Source organism: Periplaneta americana, chromosome 17, assembly GCF_040183065.1.
Source record: "Periplaneta americana isolate PAMFEO1 chromosome 17, P.americana_PAMFEO1_priV1, whole genome shotgun sequence".
NCBI classification, from domain to species: domain Eukaryota; kingdom Metazoa; phylum Arthropoda; class Insecta; order Blattodea; family Blattidae; genus Periplaneta; species Periplaneta americana.
In genome coordinates this window covers 137,538,173-137,560,805 of record NC_091133.1, presented here as the reverse complement: position 1 = coordinate 137,560,805, position 22,633 = coordinate 137,538,173, and the positions used below count along the sequence as shown (strand labels likewise).

Genomic DNA, 22,633 nt, shown 5'->3' with positions numbered 1-22,633 from the left:
TACAGTGACACACAAGAACACGTTTGTATAAAACCTTAGCTAGACTTGTATTATGTTGCGGGAGTGAAGCAGGGACAATGAGAAGTAAGGATATCAGCAGAATAATGGCCTGTGAAATGAAATTTATGAGAGAAACACTAGGATATAATGAGAATATCATGCAAGAATTTCAGTTACAACCAGTCTCACAGTTTATGAACAAGTATCAGCTGCAGTGAAAAAATCATGTCCAACGAATGAATCATAATAGACTTTCACAAGCCAATACTTCAATACCGTCCCCAGGGGAACGAATCTTTGGGCTGTCCCAAAAAAAAAGTGAACCAGGAATGAAGAATGACTCACTGAGAACGTAACAGGCCTTGGGCCTTATACTTGTTTGGATGATGATGAATATGGTGGTGGTTTATCTTTATTTTGGTGCTTGCTTTATCATGATTTCAGTGAATATTTAATGGAAATATGAAGGTTTGGATTAATATTTCGTGAAAATATTAGGATATGGCTACAAAATACAATATTATGTACGACATGTACTGCATAAATCGAGTGAGTAATTTTAATTGTTACAAATTACCTGATACTTTAAATATTATGAATATTAAATTGCATAAATAAATTTGTTTCTTGAAAATTAGGCCTACTTCTAACTGTTCCTTAACATCAGTTACACATATTTAAAGAAAGTAATGAAAAATACTCTGCCATACCACAAACTGGGGTGATCCTAAGCAGCAAATCTTACACCAGTTTACAGCAATTAACTATCCTGCTCTCGAATGTAAAGGCTCATAATAATTTCAATATTTGAACATGAGAAACGAACTCGTCGATCAGATAAAATATCTACATATGTCGAAAATACTCTCTCACTATCATTGTTCAAGAGAAAATCGCAGCACTTGACATGTTGAAGTGAAACTGTTGTGATCCTCGTCTGATTCAGAGAACTTATAAATTAGAAGTAATATGCAAAGACGTTGTAGGATTGTTGTTTACAGTTGACGTGAAGCTTCAGAAGACAGCCAAATTCAATTTTTTTTTTAATTTTATTTGAAAGGATTGACTATTTTCGCGAGTATTTCGTTGGGGGGTGGTGATTAGATTTTGCGACATTTTACTATTAAATGTCATTCATTTTCTAGCTTACCTTCGTGAGATTTATGTTTCTTGAGAATAAAACAATTAAGTTGTCATGCATTTCGCATATTTCTTTAATTCCAAAAAATCACACCTCTACCTATGGCCAATATAGTCCGCATTCTAAAACTGCAGTTGTGCAGTGTATTTAAGTTAAGTTTAATATATACATACATACATACATACATACATACAAACAAACATAAGTGTTCTGCCCATGGACAGATCTTTCACTGCCAACTCAGCGTTCTCCAAACTTCCCTATTTTCTCCCTTCCTTTTAGTCTCCGCATATGATCCACATAATATCTTAATGTAATCTATCATTTGATATCTTCTTCTGCCCCGAACTCTTCTCCCATTCACCATTCCTTCCAGTGCATCCTTCAGTAGTCAGTTTCTTCTCAGCCAGTGACCAAACCAATTCCTTTTTCTCTTTCTGATCAGTTTCAGCATCATTCTTTCTTCATCCACTCTTTCCAACACAGCTTCATTTCTTATTCTGTCTGTCCACTTCACATCCTCCATTCTTCTCCATATCCACATTTCAAATGCTTCTATTCGTTTCTCTTCATTTCGTTGTAATGTCCATGTTTCTGCTTCATACAGTGTCACACTCCACACAAAGCACTTCACTAGTCTCTTCTTTAGTTCTTTTTCCAGACGTCCGCAGAAGATGCTTCTTTTTCTATTAAAAACTTCCTTGGTCATTGTTGTCCTGCTTTTGACTTTCTGGCTGCAGCTCATTTTACTCCTTGTAGTACATCCCAAGTATTTGAAGCTGTTCGCTTGCTGTACTGTCTTTAAATTTAATAATGAGAAAAATATTAATTTTTCCGAATTATTTGAATCCCCAAGAAAATTGGTCACGAGTCGCCAATGTACCTATCACAATATTACAATTAATGTACAGTAATGGTAATATTTCTATATTTGTTCACATCTAGTATTCGAACATCTATTCACAATCATAAATTAACTTTTCAGGAGACAGCTCTATATATGTGACTGGGATGTTGTCACACCCCGTGCGACTACTTAAGGGTTAAGAAAGGAAACTTAAAAATCCAGTAACAATTACAGATGAATAAATCTCTTAAATACAGGATATAAAATTTATGCAATAGGTATATATTGAAAGTAAACTATACAAGTATTAACTTATGAAAATTTATTTGGCGAAGAAGAGAATGGTTTTCGTAAAGGAAAATCCAGTTATGATGGATATTTCACTATGAAATTGTTAGTTTTAAAACACACTGAAAATTTAATAGTGTTCATTGCTTTAGAAAAGCTTTTGATTACATTAATGGAAATAAACTTATATAAATTTTAGCAGATGACAATATCCTGCTACAGTTACTTCAAAACATTTGAGTTATAAGTGGAGCCCAGATTTTATGTAATATGAAAAGAGAAATATGTAGCTAAAAATGTCAAAATATGTAAGTAAATATGTACTAAATAAAAAAGTCACTTAAAATCTAAGCTTTATTAGGTGTATTTTTGCACACTGATAAAAATTACAGGTGCACATGTGATTCAATCTCAATTAATTATTGTTTGGAGGCGCAATTAGTAATTAAATATTTTTCCATATTTTCTGCAGTCATCGATTGTCTCGTGAATGGCAGCCCATATATAGGACTCACCAAGTTCACTTTAATCGTTTCCATTGTGTCAGTGTAGCAGGAGTTCAAATAATTTTTCCAGAGTGTTGATTCATCCGGAATATTTAAGTTACAGTATTTGCATAGGAATGCTTGAAACCTTGGCACTCCAAGTTTATACCACGGTATGTTTGCAGCAACCATTGCCATGCACAAATCTATATTAAATTCACTGGTAGAAGACAAAGGTTCCAGCACCACTTGTGTAAGGAGAACTTGTTTTTTCGACAAGCACATTTTTTTATTTCTCACATGAATTTCAGTTTTTAAATGCTGTTCTAATTGTGACTTAATGGAGCAACCAATGCCTTTGTCACACATTTTGCACAGCACGATTTCACTATCACTAGCAAAGACATCGTCAATTGAAATCCAGTCTTTTAACTTGGATGTGACTGGTGCCATAACAGTAGACTAGCTAGCTGTATCACCTGATGTCAGAATAAGCTTCTCAAGAAAACTGAAAAAACTACTGTTTTCTTTTAGAGCAACCGATTGGGGGTATTTGTGCCAAACGGTCATACTCACAGGGTAATTTTCACTCTGTCCTTCATCATGGTAATATACATTGACTCACCCTTTACATTGTATTTGTACCTACTTTAATGTTACGTCTTAAGGGAAATGCAAACTGTTAGCGTGGCAAAGGGATGTCCATTTTTTTTACAGGATACGTTATTATTTTCAATTATTAAATTATTTTTATGCATTAGAGATGAAGGGATCAGCTTTATAAACAAATTTTCAAACATATAACTTATGAATTAAGTCGAGGGAAAATTGGTGAAAAAAATGTGTATTCTTTCAAAATATGCAGTATCATTCAAAATATGTAATATATGCCGACATATTTATTATACACCAAAATATGTAAAAATATGTACTGGTAACTTAAAACTTTGGAATAATGATCCCTTTTGTGAAATTTGCCGACATTTTAGCTTTCCTTATAGCTACGTATATTGTATAGGAACAGAATATGTAATTACATATAATCCAGGCTCTAGTTATAGGTTATGTAAAACAAATTTTATTTCAGTTGATGAGAAACTTTAAGACTGGGGAGAAATTTATAGCCTACTGGCATTTGATATACATGGAAAAACTATTTTGGGCAACTACTAAATGTACATAGACCAAATAGAAATGATCGGGACGAAATTAAAATACATACTGCTGAGCCATTTATACTCGAACCCACACTTTCAGAAGTCGAAATTGCGATAGAAAATCTGAAAAAGTACAAGTCTCCAGGTATCGATCAAATTCCAGCAGAATTAATACAAAAGGGCGAAATTTATAAACTTGTACTCGCTATTTGGGAAAAGGAAATTGTACCAGAACAATGGAAGGAGGCCATAATTGTACCTATTTTTTAAGAAGGGGGACAAGACTAACTGTGGCAACTTTCGAGGAATATCACTTTTGTTGACGTCGTACAAAATTTTGTCCAATATTCTTATGAGAAGATTAACTCCATACGTAGATAAACTTATTGGGGATCATCAGTGTGGTTTTAGGCATGTTGTTGTTGTTGTTTTCTAATGCCAGGCGTTTGACAATAAAGTCATTTGACCTCTTGCACTCCAATATTTTTCAAAGATATTATCATGACCAGCCACTGAAGCACAGATTTTGAGGTGTTCCGAATCCATTTCTTGGTTTAAGTTGCACAATGGACAGTTAGGGGACTGATATATTCCAATTCTATGCAGGTGTTTGGCCAAACAATCATGGCCTGTTGCCAATCTAAATGCAGCTACAGACGATTTTCGTGGTAAATCGGGAATTAACTGTGGATTTTGATGCAGAGAGTTCCATTTTTTCCCTTGGGATTGTGTTATCAAATTTTGTTTGTTGAAGTCTAAGTATGTAGATTTAATAAATCTTTTTACAGAGTAATACGTCGATTTAGTAACAGGTCTGTAAGTAGCAGTGCTGCCCTTCTTTGCTAAAGCATCCGCATTCTCATTTCCTAGGATTCCACAATGGGATGGTATCCATTGGAATACAATTCTTTTATTGAGTGATATTAATTGAGAGAGCATTTTAGTTATTTCTGCTGTTTGAGATGAAGGTGTGTGTTTAGAGACTATTGATAGAATAGCTGCTTTGGAGTCTGACAATATAACTGCATTCCTAAATTTACTGATGTGGCATAGAAGATTCCTGAGACTTTCACTTATTGCAATGATTTCTCCATCAAAACTTGTTGTTCCATACCCAAGAGATCTATAAAGTGAGAAGAGACAGCACGTAACACCTGCACCGGCACCTTGTTCTCTGGAGATCAAGGATCCGTCAGTGTATAAATAAAGCCAGTTTTGTGGAGGGTATCTAATATTAATTGTCTCTAAAGACAATTGTTTTAGTATTTCAGTGTTTACTTCTGATTTCAGTATTTCTTCTGTTAAATTTAGATTATATTCCATATTTAATAAAGTTAAAGGGTTTGGTTTAATTTCTAGGTTTTCTTTTAAATTCGGGATATTGATTTTCTGTTTTAATTCTTGAACAATGGATATGAAACTTTTTTGGGTTTTCAATCTACAGAGAGGACTGTATGAATGCCAATTGTTTCCTGGTAATCTAATAAGTTTTTCATATTGAATCAGTGCTTTTTCTTCTATTGTCATTTTGATGCTGTTAATATTAGTGAGGAATCTCATAGAATCTATTGGAGTTGTTTTGATTCCACCAGTAATGAGTCTGAGAGCTTGGTTTTGAACATATTCTATTTCGTTTATGAAAGGTAAAGTAATTAAAATTTCTCTGCGGTATGTCAGCACTGGCTGTATAAACATTTTGTATGTAGTGTTCAAAGTATTCCTAGAGCATCCCCATTTCTTTCCTGCTAGTCTTTTTAGAAGGGAGAATCTTTTAAGAGCTTTTTCAGAAATGTATTTCAAATGGTTGCTCCATGTTAACTTACTATCGAAAATAACTCCAAGATATTTGAATTCATAAGTCCTAGGAAGTGTTGGCCATTGTATTGGATATTGAATTCTCTTTCTTTTTTACCAAGTGAAAATATTTGGTAGTTACTTTTGCTTAAATTGAGTGTCATCAAATTTGATGTATTCCATTCATATAGTTGATTTAGAGCTTTAAGAGCAGAATTTTGAATTTTGTCTCTATGTCTGTAAGATCCAGAAGTCCACAAAACTATATCATCTGCAAATAGTGCTGTTTTCATGTTTGATTCCTCTAGTAGGGAGGGTAAGTCATTTATATAAATATTGAATAAAGTTGTGCTGAGGACAGCGCCCTGAGGTAGACCTCGATATGTTTGTCTGTAACTAGAAAGTGAGTTATTGAATTTAGTGGCAATGAATCGTTGATTAAGGAATTCTGATATCCATCTGAACATATTGCTGGAGATACCTAATTTCTGGAGTTTTAGTAATAATTTATTTCTCCAAACAGAGTCATATGCTAGCTGAAAGTCAATAAATATTGCCAAGGTATCTTCTTTCTTGTTAAAACTGTCTTTTATTTCTTGGCCGAGGCGTATGACTTGTTCATTGGTAGAGTGTAGTTGTCGAAAGCCAGCTTGTCTTGGTGATAAAAGATTTTGGGATTCTAAATACCAAGTTAATCTGTTGGAGATCATGGACTCCATGGTTTTTGCTATCATGCTTAATAGTGCTATTGGTCGATAACTATTAACATCATGAGCAGGTTTCCCTTTTTTGTGAATTGGTTTTAGGCATAATAGATTAACTATTGATTAGATTTTTTGTATTTGACAGATATTGGAGAAAAAATGGGAGTATAAGGGTACAGTACATGAGTTATTCATAGATTTCAAAAAGGCATATCACTCGGTTAGGAGAGAAGTATTATTATTCTTATTGAATTTGCTATTCCCAAGAAACTAGTTCGATTAATTAAAATGTGTCTCAGTGAAACGTACAGCAGAGTCCGTATAGGCCAGTTTCTATCTGATGCTTTTCCAATTCACTGCAGGCTAAAGCAAGGAGATGCACTATCACCTTTACTTTTTAACTTCGCTCTAGAATATGCTGTAAGGAAAGTTCAGGATAACAGACAGGATTTGGAATGAACGGGTTACATCAGCTGCTTGTCTATGCGGATGACGTGAATATGTTAAGAGAAAATCCACAAACGATTAGGGAAAACACGGATATTTTACTTGAAGCAAGTAAAGAGATAGATTTGGAAGTAAATCCCGAAAAGACGAAGTATATGATTATGTCTCGTGACCAGAATATTGTAGGAAATGGAAATATAAAAATTGGAGATTTATCCTTCGAAGAAGTGGAAAAATTCAAATATCTTGGAGCAACAGTAACAAATATAAATGACACTAGGAAGGAAATTAAACGCATAATAAATATGGGAAATGTGTGTTTTTATTCGGTTGAAAAGCTTTTGTCATCTAGTCTGCTGTCAAAAAATCTGAAAGTTATAATTTATAAAACAGTTATATTACCTGTTGTTCTGTATGGTTGTGAAACTTGGACTCTACTTTGAGAGAGGAACAGAGATTAAGGGTGTTTGAGAATAAGGTTCTTAGGAAAATATTTGGGGCTAAGAGGGATGAAGTTACAGGAGAATGGAGAAAGTTACACAACGCAGAACTTCACACATTGTATTCTTCACCTGACATAATTAGAAACATTAAATCCAGACGTTTGAGATGGACAGGGCATATAGCACGTATAGGCGAATCCAGAAATATATATAAGTAGAGTGTTAGTTGGGAGGCTGGAGGGAACAAGACCTTTAGGGTGGCCGAGACGTAGATGGGAGGATAATATTAAAATGGATTTGAGGGAGATGGGATATGATGATAGAGACTGGATTAATCTTGCACAGGATAGGGACCGATGGCAGACTTACGTGAGGGCGGCAATGAACCTTCGGGTTGCTTAAAAGCCATTTGTAAGTAAGTAAGTAAGGCATTTGATATAGTCGTGTCCTTTCCTTTCACCACTTCTGTTTATTACGTACATGAACAGGATAATTAATGAATGGAGGAAAATTCTTCATGGAAACATACAAATTAAAAGACATTTATGGTTAGATATTATATTTGCTGACGATTTATCCCTAATCAGAGGGGGTCTACAACGTTCAGCTTTTAATCTTGAAATAATTGCAGGGAAATATGACATGGAAATAATTAATATTAATGTCTACAATTTTTACTTTTTTGGAAATAAAATAGGATCTGTTGTTAAACAATAAATACCGTAGTTGGAGAAAGTGAACAAATTTACACATCTACTGGTGGGTTATAAGTTACACTCGAGTGTGACTGTATAAAACTTTAACAGAATCAATGTTATGGTCCGGTATCAAAGCATGGACAATAAGGAAAAGAGAAGAAAGTAAATTAACAGCTTGTGAATTTTAATGAGCTTCTTAAGAATAACAGTAAAATGTACGAAGCTGGATCATAAAAGGAATGTGGATGTATTACTGTAAATATTATAAATTTCATCCCATAATACACTACATCTGGGAAATACGAAGTTAATTGTTACAGTCACCTGTGGAGAATGTCTTCACACAGAATTTCGAAGGTCATGTTCCATTACCACTCAGCCACAGTATACTGTGACCCTATCATTCAGTATTCCAAAGGAAAGACGGAAAGAAAATTCTCTGCTGTAATTGTGATGAGCCAAAAGACTTAATACTTGAAAGGATGATGATAATCTCCCCTGCATGTGCACATGTTAAAGTACGTAATGGAAAACAATCTGTGTGTCACAGACTTCGACTTGTTATTTAGCTAACCTTCATCAAACCCTCTCTAACCTTGTTACAAACCTTGGTGTGTCACTATCACAGACACGGTTGACTCTACTGTGTCACAAATAACGCTAGAACATTCCTTTTTAATTTGTATTGCTCTTTCATTTTTTTTTTTTTTTTAGGTGTTGCCACTACTGTTCTTGCTATTACGATGAGCCCTAATGGTAGATTTCGCAGCTTCTGTGACTCTGGAGAAATAAGGTAAATGACATAATATTCACATTTTCTACTGTTTTCGTTGTGCAGTAATGGTGGACATAGTGAAAAAAGAAAAATTCCTTCTTTCGTTTTTTTGGTAATAAGTTCTTATTGCCTTGAAGTGATGTCATTACAGTTTTATGTGCTGCAAAGGGTTGTATAATGGTGTACTCAAACTTCATATTCAGTCAGTAGGCTTATACAAAAATGTAACTAGCTTGTTACTGTAATAAAAGCCTTGCTTGAATATTATGAAAATTTGGCAAGAACTTGATCTTGCACTTAGATGTAAAATGCAGATGTGAAATTATTGAAAAAGTGAAGAAAGCTGGATGATGAAGTCAGTGGCAGTTATTCAAGTGAAGGAGGTTAAGGGCACCACCCCTTTTTTCGTGCTTTAATAGAATATATTTTATCAATAAATTAAAATAAAATGTATTCCTCACTAAACAATATTTTTCTGTACTTTTTCATCTGTCTTGCTCGGCTTAGTCCTGTTAGCTGTTAACTCCCTCTGTAGCACATCAGATGAACCCCTCATGCGGCTAGCAAAGACTAGTGAGCTCTATACTAATGACGAAGACCAGCTGGTAAGGGGTGTGAATGCTGAAGATCCGAGGGAGGCTTTCCTTTTCGCCTTCAGTAAACAAACCTGGTTGCCACGACGATGACTTGCTTTCTGTGAATTTCCGACCCTTTTCGCGAGGCTATTATGAAGGTCTCTTGAAGCAACATTCATCTGCTTTCTCTATTCTCGAAAAACAGAATCCCTCTCGAAAAACAGGATCAGACTGGCAAACTGTAATATTTTGTAACTAAACAAGAAAGCATAAAATATTGTGTAAAGAAATTAAATATCGTTTAAATGTAAGGTAAGTTATGATCAGACATAGGATTCTAGGGCAAATACCTATTTTGTTTCTTTAGGAGAAAAGTAAAAATAATTATTAATATTTGTGTTTCATGGAAATTGAAAGGTATTCAAAGAGTTTTATAGTGCCCTAAAATGCCCTAAAACGGTTATTAGAGCCTAATTTGTTAATATTCGCCTAAAAATGCCTAACTCACTGTAAAGTTTCGCATTTTACTCTTACTTTTTATAATTTATACATGCATTCACTGCGAAATTTAAGGCATTTAAAAAGTGGAAAGTTTGCTTCACACCGGCCATGAAACCATTGATAAAGGAAACAAAATGTTTTGAATCTCACGACACTCGCAATAGATTTCACCGAATTTGACATATTTGGAGGCATAAATGCCGACAAAGAACCAACCTTAGTTTTGAAGCAGGCAACAATCACAACGGTTATTTACAAGAAGTCGTCACTGAACGATTCACATTATTTCCAGGTTAGTTGAATCAACTCATCTAGTGAACGATATAAATCTTTAAAATACTAGGTATCTCTCTCCCTTCTCTTGTTACTTGTGAGCCATCCCTAAACCCCGACCTCCACACCTAAGAGCGCCGGTCCTTATATACCTGTCAGTCAAGGCCTTCTGACAAATAAAAGCAATTGACAATAGATATCTCAGTCATGACAACCTCATAAAATATCCTATCAATTGAATAATCGATCTTGCTACGTACAACATAATTATATTATATTATTACCCATTTCAGCAAGTACTGACTACCACTGCAAAATACGATAATTTGGTCCAGGAAGCATCGTCTTTTGGCACAAGGATGATTTATGTAAAATGTTTCTAAATTATTAGTCTTTTAAATACCGGTACATTCTTTAATAAATCACTGAAAAACAAATGTGAATATAGGAAGTGGAGTGAGTACGAAATTATTATTTTTTGACGCATAATTTTTACGTAAATAACGATAAATAAAAAGGGATTATTAGCAAGTACGTACACTGCGTTTGTCAAATGCGCATCACCATGCTTTCCAAAAGGCACTTTTCAGTGCCCGACACCCCGCTTTTTTTTCATCATGTGCTACATGTCGGATCATCATCGGGGCTTGCAGCCCCGATACCCCGCTTTTTGCATCATGTGCTACACGTCGGATCATCATCGGGGCTTGCAGCCCCGATACCCCGCTTTTTGCATCATGTGCTACACGTCGGATCATCATCGGGGCTTGCACCTCCGATACCCCGCTTTTTGCATCATGTGCTACACGTCGGATCATCATCGGGGCTTGCAGCCCCAATACCCTGCTTTTTTCATCATCATGTGCTACACATCGGATCATCATCGGGGCTTGCAGCCCCAATACCCCGCTTTTTACATCATGTGCTACACGTCGGATCATCATCGGCTAGCCCCGATACCCCGCCTTTTTTCATCATGTGCTACACGTCGGATCATCATCGGTGCTTGCAGCCCCGATACCCCGCTTTTTGCATCATGTGCTACACGTCGGATCATCATCGGGGCTTGCAGCCCCGATACCCCGCTTTTTGCATCATGTGCTACACGTCGGATCATCATCGGGGCTTGCACCTCCGATACCCCGCTTTTTGCATGTGCTACATGTCGGATCATCATCGGGGCTTGCAGCCCCGATACTCCGCTTTAGCCCCGATACCCCGCTTTTTACATCATGTGCTACACATCGGATCATCATCGGGGCTTACAGCCCCAATACCCCACCTTTTTTCATCATGTGCTACACGTCGGATCATCATTGGGGCTTGCAGCCCCGATACCCCGCTTTTTACATCATGTGCTACACGTCGGATCATCATAAAGCCCCGATACCCCGCTTGCTACGTGCAACACAATTATATTATATTATTACCCATTTCAGCGAGTACTGACGACCACTGCAAAATACGATAATTTGGTCCAGGGAGCATTCTCTTTTGCCACAAGGATGATTTATGTAACATGTTTCTAAATTATTAGTCTTTTAAATACCGGTACATTCTTTAATAAATCACTGAAAAACAAACGTGAATACATAGGATGTGGAGTGAGTACGAAATTATTATTATTTTTTATTTTTTGGCGCATCATTTTTACGTAAATAACGACAAATAAAAACTAACATGCCACATAACATTATTTTAAGAAATACAGGAAACAAGCATAAATAATATTCACCATTCTTAATGATCGGGGGATAGGAAAAAAAACGTATGGAATAGAAATTACATAGAAATGTGCGTGTAATAAACAATAAGCAAACCATCTTCGATTAATCATTTCAAAACAACGTGAATATAGCGTGGATTGTGTAGGAAAATAATTTCTTATATGTTGCTCCCAATGTGCATCATTGTTAACTTATGAAAACAAATGAAAATTAACATGGCATATAAACACTATTTGAAGAAAGATAGGAGATATTAATATTCATCGTTCTTAATGATCTTTGGATGGAAAATAACAATGAAATAAGTATAAAATAGAAATTACATACAGGTGAGCGTATAAAAAACAGTAAGTAGAATTATTTATTTGATTAATAAGCTTAAATTACTCCAGGTTTAGTGTGTTGTGTAACAATAGAAAATGGAATCGTTCACAGAAGTGAACTATAAATGATGCGAATCGTTCAGTGCATCCATCTTGTTGTGTAACAATAGAAGTGAACTATAAACGATGTGAATCGTTCAGCGACGACTTCTTGGAAATAACCATCACAACATGTGCTGCTACCGATTCAGAGATATACTATACTATAAAAATGACTGTTTTCGGTCTGAAACCGATTAGCTGTACTGCCCTTCAGAGTGTCATAAAATCACAATTTTTGGAGAAAGAGTGTTTTTGAAATATTTATGAAAAGTCGTAAAACTGCGAATTAGTAGGTTAAACCGTTACAAAATATTTAAAAGAATGGCCCTCCTAGTGTTAACACTACCAGGAAATGCAACAATAAGTGGAACTTTGTATTTTTGTCCAATTGAATCTCAATAACAACGGTTCATTTGAATGCTCGTTAACAGTTGCTCTTTCCCTCACCTTATTTGTGTTGAGAAGTTTTGAGCGGTAGGACGTTTTCCTGTGAAGTTTAACGCGATAATGCCGAAAAATATAAGTGCAAAATCTACATTGATCCGGCAATGGCTAACAGAATATTCAGAATTCACTTATGATGGAAAAATAATATTCTGCAAGATTTGTAGCAAAGGTATGTAACAATAGTTGAAATATATACTGTAAATTCTATTAATTTTAATGAGTAGGCCTATAATATTTATACATTGACTGAGCTATCCTGAGGTATAATTCTTTTTAAGACCACTACACTTTAACCTTTTAAATTCCGATAGTTAAAGTATTTGCAAGTCATTAAAATTTTGATTGTTCGAACCCACTAACTTTGTGATAGAAATACGGCAATACAACAATTAGGATTTTATTTTAATTCAGTTTACTTTACATTTTTAGATTTCACAAGAAAAGAAGTGCCACCTAAAGCAGCATGTGCAAGGAGCGGCTCATAAGGCTAAAGCTCAGCAGAAAAATCAACTGCAACAAACTTTACTAACACAGCCTACTTCATCCAATCTCAGCAGCAATTTCTATGCTGATTTAACCAGAGCGTTTGTTGCTGCTAACATTCCCTGGAATGCAATTGAAAATCCGGTTTTAAGACAGTTTTTACAAAAATACTGCAAACAAAATATCCCATCTGAGTCGACCCTAAGAAAAAATTACTTAGATAGAATATACAATGAAACTTTAGCTTCCATTCGGGAGGATATAGGTGATTCTTACATATGGGTCTCTGTGGATGAAACCTCAGATCCTATGAATAGGTATATAGCAAATATGGTAGTAGGAAAACTTAGTCCTGATGGACCTTCGATTCCACACCTCGTATGTGTTAAGGAACTTTCGAAAGTGAATAGCCAAGCCATTGCTTATTTTGTAAATAAAGGCCTACAGTCTTTATACTCAGGTAATATAGACGATTCTAAAGTTTTGTTGTTTTGTACTGATGCTGTCTCATACATGGTTGCTGCAGCTCCACTTCTTAAAACATTTTATCCTAACCTCACGCATGTAACCTGTCTAGCACATGGCCTTCACAGGGTTTCTGAAACAATCCGGAATGGATTTCCTCTTGTCAATTCGTTTATTTCTAACACAAAAAAATGTTTTTGTAAAGCCCCATCCAGGATTTCAATATTCAGAGAGAACTTTCCAGATATCCCACTCCCACCTCAGCCGGTTGTTACACGATGGGGAACCTGGATTCAGTCAGTGGTGTATTATTCTAAGTATATTAAAGAAGTGGTCACAGTTATTGATAAATTACCTGAAACTGATAGTGCAGCGTGTGTGAAAGCAGTGAAAGATTGTCTGAATGACTCACGAGTGAAAAACGATATTGCCTACATAACATCAAACTTTTCTTTCATACCTGCAAGCATTGAACAATTAGAACGTGAAAAACAATCTCTTTGTAGTCAAATAGCAATAGTAAAGGAAGCTCAAGTGAACATACATTCTGCTTTGGGCGAAACTGGGAAAAAAGTTAAAAATAAGTGGGACAACGTATTAAATAAGAATGTAGGATTTTCATTGTTGGAAAAAGTATCAAGAGTGATATCGGGGGAAAGTGTAAATGTTCCAGTAAGTATTGATGTTTCTATTGTACCTAACTTAAAATTTGCGCCTCTCACATCAGTTTCGGTTGAAAGAAGTTCTTCTGCTTTCAAAATGATTCTCAGTGACAAAAGGCAAAGGTTAACTGTGGAGAATTTAGAAAAAATTCTGGTGGTGTACTGTGCAGATAATTATAATAAAGTCTGAGCATGGAACTGAATTTCAATAACTTAAAATGAGTAATCTTGATATCAATAATCATTATTTCATTAGTTTCAATATATTAAATTTGTGCAGCTCTGTTTATAAATATAATATAGTATTCTTTTTTAATGTTTAAACATACTTTTTTGTGCGTATTTTAGTGTATAACTAAAAATTTCAGTGAAAGAAATAAGTATGATACATTGATGTGCCTAAAATGCCTATTTTCATTAAAATAGAGCCTAATTTTACAAATTTTGAGCTTATTTTAGGCGCCTAAAACTGCAATTTTTAGTGCCTAAAAATCCGATGTCTAGTTATGACACAAGTGTTTTGGTATTTTTTTTTTTTAGGACAGCATTTCTTGAATATTATGTTGTGTGTATATTTTTAAATATTTTGAGTATCTTTAAATAAAGGAAGTAGGCATAAAATTTCAAACTACGTTCTAGATAGTACTACCGCACTGATCAACAACTTCATTTTTAGTTTACTTAATATAAGTATTTATTCTTGGCAGTGACAAGTGCAGTAATGTGTTAAGGTGTAAGCAAGTGTCTGAATAAGTGAAAACATGAATTCATTAAACGATTTAGTGTGCAATCTTTTGGAAACGCCTTTCTCTCGTTCTACAAAATATTTTGAAATATGGCAGACCAACACCTCATATTTACTGTAATGTAATTTTAAAAATAGTGAAAAGTGGTTGTCTATCATACAATAGGCCTATTCAATTTCAGGATTCATGATATACCGATTACAACTGTGGAAGTTACTATAACGAGAGCCTTCTCTTCTTCTGGGGAACAAGAAACTTGCGTGGAATTAAACTGGATTTTGTGACTTCAAAAATTTCAATCGCAACCATACAGATTTGGCTGAATACATTCAATATGTTTTGCAATTAAAGGTGCTGTAGAAGAACATGAGCACTACTGTGGCTGCATTATACTAACCAAAGGAAGGTTCCAGATTCTACATATGTCATTTTAATGAAAGTGTACATTTAAATTAATGCACACTGCAATCGATATGTTTGTTTCTAGGCAAGCAGGAATTGGCATTTCATGGTCATGATGAGAGTATTTCATCACAAAACCGAGGGAACCTCAAAGAATTATTGGTCCTCCTCATATTATATGCTGTGGTGTCATGATATCAATGATGTCATGGCCATGCATCGATTCTAGGAAATAACCTAGCATTCTATTAGTCTTCACCTTATTTATCTGGCACGAGCCGCCACTGGAAGAGGTAGGCATAATGAAAGAAAAATGTTCTTCATCTGGCCGCGAAGTTTTATTTAGGGTCTTTTAATATGATAGTACACAGTTTAGTTGATGAGTTACACAAGCTTGTTACATTTTTTTTTTTTTTTTTTTCCTTGAATAGATTGAAAAGTTTAGTGTCGAATTATATCAATGGTGCCAATAATCTTGCAGCTTTATATCACATTGATTTAGAAAACTCATTTGTAGAAAAATGTATAGACTTCAGTTGACGTCTGAAGGAACTCTCTGATCGGAACACCAGAGTTATTCCCATAATCTTTTCTGTGCTTTAATAGGCTTAAGGACTTTACTAATAGACGGTAGTGTATTATACACTATTTAAAGGGTGTAATTGATGTTTCGTTATTTGAAGTGTTGTATCAGTGAAGAAGTGTGTTGTCAGTGAAGTGTGTTGTGTCAATGAAGTGTGTTGTGTAAGTGAAGTGTGTTTGTGTCAGTGAAGTTTTATAGTTTATAGTGGCAGTGCAAAGTATTTGAACAGTGAAATGTTTTTTGAAGTGTTTGTGAAATCAGGACAGAATCAGTGAAATGTGTCGTATTTCCAGTGCAGTGAGTGAGTTGACAGCGAAATGAGTGTAGTACTGAAAGGTACTTGTGCATGTATGAACATATCATACTCGTGGGATTTAGTGCGAACTTAGGGTTAAGATACAAATTAGATTTACTTTAAATGTTATTTTAAGTGATCGTGCTTCATTTACTTTAGGATATTAATTATTATTAGTATTAATTATTATTGTTAGTATTATTATTAATTGGATTTTTTTATTAATTGTGTTTATTATTAATTTTCATTATTGAGTGTAATTAGTTACCACTGCAGTGTGAATAAATACATACATACATGCAGAAATCAGCTTCATGAAATATACCATAATGAAGGGTTATTTTGAGTTCTTGTGCCACACTGAACATGTCAAAAGAGATGGACCATCTTATTATGCTTTACACTGAGGAAGATTTGCTAAGCTGTATTGACTGCGAGAATGTAATAGAGGCTGATTGTCAGAAAAAGTTGTAATGAGTAATTTTATGCCAGTTTTTACTTAATTTATTTTACCAGATGTTATTAATACAGAAACTGTTTACTCACTCATCATGAGAAATGGCTTAGAAAACTGTATAGAAGGGTTGGCCTAGGAGCAACTGTATATTAAATCCAGCCCAGACATGTTTTAAAATCTTGAAAGTAAAGTGACATCTCTGTCTCTCTCTCTAACTTGACAACAAAGTCAATTGCGTCTTTCATTCATGTGTTTGAAAATATCTTAAATAATCTTTATCTTTGTCATTTAATTTCACCATCTTATTTTAAAGTTCATTTTCTCTTGCTGCTTTTAGATCTTAGACCAATTGCTTCTTTCTTCGTAATGCATATTAAATTTTCCCACATTTGTATATCACCATCTGAAATAGAATATGCTTCTGTGATTTTCGTAATCCTGTTTTAAATATAACCATCTTATGCTAGAATCTCTTATTAAGCCAATTTTGAATATATTTTGGTTACACTGTGTCGTTTTCTTTCTTTTCCTTTTTTTATACCACTCTGAAGAGAATATAATACCGTAAGTAAGGAAACATGATGATCTGACTCAATTTCAGAGTCACTGCACACTTACAGCTAAGACATAATTAACGACTCCTTCGGTACAAATTACATAATCTACAGTTTCTAACTTCCTTTGGCTATGTGTAAGAATGTACGTTCATATTAAAGAAGAAGTGTGTTCATTATTTTTAATCTTTATAAACCACAAAATCCCTCAGTCTTTGGCTATTTTTATTACATGTTGTTGTCCATTTGTACTTATATTTCCTCTTACTGGTATATTGTCAATCCTTGCTTTAATGTCCCCCAGTAAAATAGTTTGTCAGTCTAGTAAGTAATAATAGACACATTCACCATTTTCATCTCCTTCAATAGGTGCATAATATAGTCCCAGTAAAGTTAGAAATCCTCTGGAAAGTTTTATTCTAAGTTCTAAACTTCTTTCTTCCCTGAAAGTGTGGTTTTTAAATTAAAGGTTTCAAAAGTTACTTACAATAATCATAACCCCAGCACGTGCTCTTTCTTGTTGATGTAATAATTGTTTTTTTAACTTTTTAGTTTTATTTTCGTTTCAGAAATTACTGCAACACGAACTCCCTTTCTGTTATTACGTCATCCATTTGATCTTCTTTATACCCAATTCCCTGTATATTTCAGGTGGCAAAGTTCAGGATATAGTCTATTTATTTTTCCTGTTGCCTTTTTCTATAGTCCTTGTCATGCTGTGGTCATTAGAATGGTTCGTCTTGCTTTTATTGTAGGTAAATGTCCCAGGAAAGCTTACAAGCCTTTCGTTGTGAAGTCCAGATGGTAGATATTTCTGGACAGACATACTTGTAGCATTTCCTCTACAGGTGATGATGGAACAGTTGTATCGCTATGGCATGATGTCAGAACTCCATTTTAAAAGCAGATGAGGATGGGACATGGACATGAGAGGCTGTGAGTTTTTGTTGCGTGTCACTATGCCTTACAAACCCACCTTCTTAGTGCCAGATATAAGTGTTCACTTCTCGAAACTGTTGCCATATCACTTTTGCTATTCTCTTGAGCCCATGCACAATATAAGTAAAGTGAGTCAGATGTGGATAAAATATCTTTAAAGGTGAAGCAGCCAGTAACAAATAGGCCGCAGCATCTGAAAGTAGAAGACGAAATTTGTCTTAGTTATCTACTTCTGATACTCTTAATAAAACGTGAAATTGTTAGTCTTCTCTAAGACTTTGCAAACTATCTATCAAATAAGTTTTCATTTAGTTCGTCTGCATGGGGGACCACAAGCATCTGTAGTTCCATCTGCCAGACCCCAGATAAGACAGTCTCTCAGATTGTCTTGAATTTCTTTAATAAATTGTCGAATGTCCTGTTAAGGACCAGTAGTTTTTCCCTAAGAGTAGAGAAGTAGATTCTGCTGGAATATCATGATTGCAATATTTTTCAAGAAAACTGCGAACTGGACATTGTACAGTAGGTGCCGACTCTATGGGGATTAGGGCTTCCTAAAAAATTTCACATATGGGGTCGGAGTTATGGGCGTGCAAGACTAGCTAATGTACTGGAAATTGCTGAAAGATCTGATGGTCATGTTAATTGATAGGTACGGATGTATATTATTCGTCTACGTCTATATGGTAGCAGGTCATATTAATATAGCTACAAAGTTATATTTCACTAGTGCACCACCAGTCTTATTGTACCTGCAATGTGATCTATTGTATAAAACAATATGCTGGGACTTAGAAACATAAACACTTTAATCTCTTGTAACCAGGCCTGCATTCTTAACAGATTTACAGGAGGCAATCTTTGAATTCCGTACTTGTGTTCTGCTGTGTTATAGGCAGGCCCAGACAGCAGATTCATAGGGATTTCAGAAAAGGAAAAAATTCAGCTGAAAATAAATGTACGATATTTTCCTATTTTGCAGATGCCTGCTTCATGTAGTAGCATATGTTAAGTTGATGTTACATGCGACTTTTTTGTACATTTTGACTACTACATGTCTAAGATTTATATAACTTAGTTGGTGGGAGGCACAAAAACTTTTTGGGCCCATGGGCATAGCACTACCTAAATACAGGACTGGTTATAGTTGTCAGTCTAATTCGTTTTTGTGAATTTCTTAGTCATCAGTCGGTCTGCATACTGAGTTGTGGCAATATCATTAACAATAGTGCTGGAACATAGGTTGGTAAAAAATCAAGACTTTGCCATTCAAGTGCTGTAGTTACGTTCAGATTGATAAGTAACTTTTTAGCAGTGACAACAGTGAAAAGTGTGAAACAGTGCCAGCAATTCTAATGAACTAGCTGTAGTACCCAATAGGTCCACCAGTGAACTTGCAGAAGATGGTATGTTACGACAATACACAAACGAATTTTTCAGGAAAATTGGAAATCAACTTTTTCATAGCTATTCTGTAATAAAATTGAAGTTGTTCATTTATGTAAAGTAGCTTGAAGTACCCGGTGTTGCCCTGGTTTTCTATTTTTAAGTAAACTGATTGTTAGACTTGTATACATTAGATCTGACACAGATGCATGTGTTTGCCAAAAGACTCAGGATAGTTTACAATTTTTTTCCGTTTACAAAGAAGAGAATGGTGGTTTTATAACATAATTGCTAGGAAGAACGCCATTTTGGATATAAAAAACAGTAAAAATAGTTCCATGTTTTGTGTTTTGAAAAATTTATTGACGCCGTATAGATTATTTTTAAAGTAATAAAACAAAAAAGATATAGTTTTGAATATAAACATTATAACTTTATGTACATTTATAATATTTAAACACTATATAAATGATTTATAACTATTGAATCAGAAAATTTTGTGACTGACATGACGATTTCATCTCGTACTTCTTTAGAAAATGGTTATTTTCACGCCATCTAACAAAAATTCTTGAAATAGTTCATGTGCCTTTCACTAAACCTCTGGTGGTAGTGTTATGGATATTATACTGTATGTACTTTGAAAAAAAAAAAAAAAAAACAAGGACTGTTGGAGTGTATAATATATCCCCTTATTATTGTTTTTTCTTTATCCACATCAAGTGGCTGAGAAGTAGTTTTTCCTCAAAACAAATTGTAGGGTTCTTAAAATATAATTAAAATACAATAAATAATTAAAACAGTTGTATGAACACATTTCATTAATTATATTTTAACAATTAATTTATGAACACTGTTGAATATTGACCACATTGCTTATTATTTGTCAGAATTGTAGGGTAGTGGCATTCTTTGTGGTTTCAAAGAATTCAGTAATTCAGTTGGATGAAACACAGCCTACTCATTATCTACAATTGTACCGAGGAACTCATAATATGGTACTGGGGTGGTAATAGCTACTCACTGGATGAATATTCTAGATTTTGCCTGTCATAATGTATCAACATTGCAGTTTAATTTAGTGTTATTTTTTCTACAGCCGGATAAAAGTAGATGCCAAATAACAGAAATAAACAGCAGTTGACTGTAAAAGAGGCTGTTTAATTATATTGTTGTTCAAATGCCTAGACGTTTGGCAACAAAGTCATCAGTCCTCTTGCACTGCAGTATTTGTGAGGTATAGATCTTCTTTTTCTAGGGTTCTACATCTTCCTAAATGTTCTAGGTTCAGAGTTCATTTGAATTACGTAATACACAAAAGGGAGAGTTAAGTATTCCAATCCTGTGTAGATGTTCTGCTAGACAGTCGTGGCCAGTTTATCAGTACATTAAAACTGCAGATTTTGTTGGTAATTGAGGAACAATTTCTGGATTAGATATAAAAATTTGTCACTTCTTGCCTTGACCATGGGGTTTGCAGTTTTGTATGTACATTGATTGAAATTTTCTTTTCATTAGGTAGCAGTTTTACAGAATGGTAGCATAAACTTCGTTTTTTTTTTTTTTTTTTTTTTTTTTTGTAGAATTTCTGTACCTTTCTTAGCAAAAAGTGCGGATTCATTCCCAATCAAACCACAATGTGATGGGATCCACTGAAGAATAATGTTTCGTTTTAATTTGTTGTAGATGGTACATCTTTTTTCTGCATTCATGGTGAGTAAAGACTTGCTAGTACTTATAATTGCTTGAGAATATGCTTGACAGTATAACATCATCCTGAAATTTATTTATTCTATATAGAAGGTTCGCTAAGGCTATGAATTTCGGTTATACCTGCATCAAAATTTGTAGTATTAGGCCCCAGATTGAAATAAAATGAGAAAAGTGAAGAAGTTCCTCCTGCTCCTGCTGTTATTTCTATTTAATTTGACTTGAGGGAGCCATTTATCAATATTTGTTTCTGATTTTTTGTAAATTGTAATCTACTTGGAATATTTGAAGTGATTTCTCTTTTTGTAATAAATATTATTTTTCTTGTGGAATCTGTAGTTTTTCTTTAATACTTTGTATCTGATGTTTATAAAACTTATTTGTGTTTTTAGTTTGTTTTCAGATCTCAAATTCTTCCAGTTGTTATTTGGTAGTCTTATTAATTTCTCATATTGAATTAATGCTTGTTCTTGCAATTCTTATTGTACCGGTACTGTTATATTTTTACTTTGAGTTAAGATTTTTATGGCATTGGAGTTGTTTTAACAGCTCCTGTTGTCAGTCTGAGAGCTTGATTTTGTAGATGGTTAATTTTATTCCAAGTTGCAGTTAGATGCTGTGGTTAGTGTTCTCCACAATATTTTATAATTGGTTTCATGTATTACAGTAAAACTTCATTTATACGTCACTGTAGAATTCCTATACTTTCCATGTTAATTTATTTCAGTTATGCGTTTTTCGTTTATACTTTTTCACACTTCGGCGATCGTATTTTAAACCCTGAGAGGTACAAAACTTAATTTATACGTCCTAATTAAATTTTGCTCGAAATTTGTTGTGAAAATGTAAGAATGCGAAAATATCGTATTTACGCCGTCAAATATAATATGCATACCAACTTTTTTATCCTAAAATCGAGGCAAAAACTGACAAATATAATACGCACCTATGCTAAAACCACTCAAGATTAAAATTATAATATCATGACAGCGATAAAGGCTATACATCACATTCATCCTCATTTGCAGTATCAAAACTGGAACTTCCGGTCAACAGGTCTGGGTTGATGTCAGAACATTGATTGACAATGACTGACGTCATGCTACTCTTTCGTCATAATTATTGGTAAATTCTTTTGATTTAATTAAAGACGCGCAATTATTGAGAGTTGTATTCATAAAATCTCACAATAAAAGAAACAATGTTATTAAGTCATTAGTTAAA

The 22,633-nt window shown here is 34.4% G+C and overlaps 1 protein-coding gene and 1 long non-coding RNA gene across 3 annotated transcripts in view; one reads left to right on the top strand and one right to left on the bottom strand.

The window, feature by feature from the left end:
- Window positions 1-22,633, top strand: part of LOC138692996 (uncharacterized) — a 187,210-nt gene that overhangs the window by 4,415 nt on the left and 160,162 nt on the right. The window contains exon 2 of the long non-coding RNA XR_011330186.1: window positions 8,719-8,797. This is a non-coding gene — a long non-coding RNA (uncharacterized lncRNA). The remainder of the gene's footprint in view (window positions 1-8,718; window positions 8,798-22,633) is intronic.
- LOC138692994 (LIM homeobox transcription factor 1-beta-like) overlaps window positions 1-22,633 on the bottom strand; it is a 154,899-nt gene that overhangs the window by 46,145 nt on the left and 86,121 nt on the right. The window lies entirely within an intron of this gene.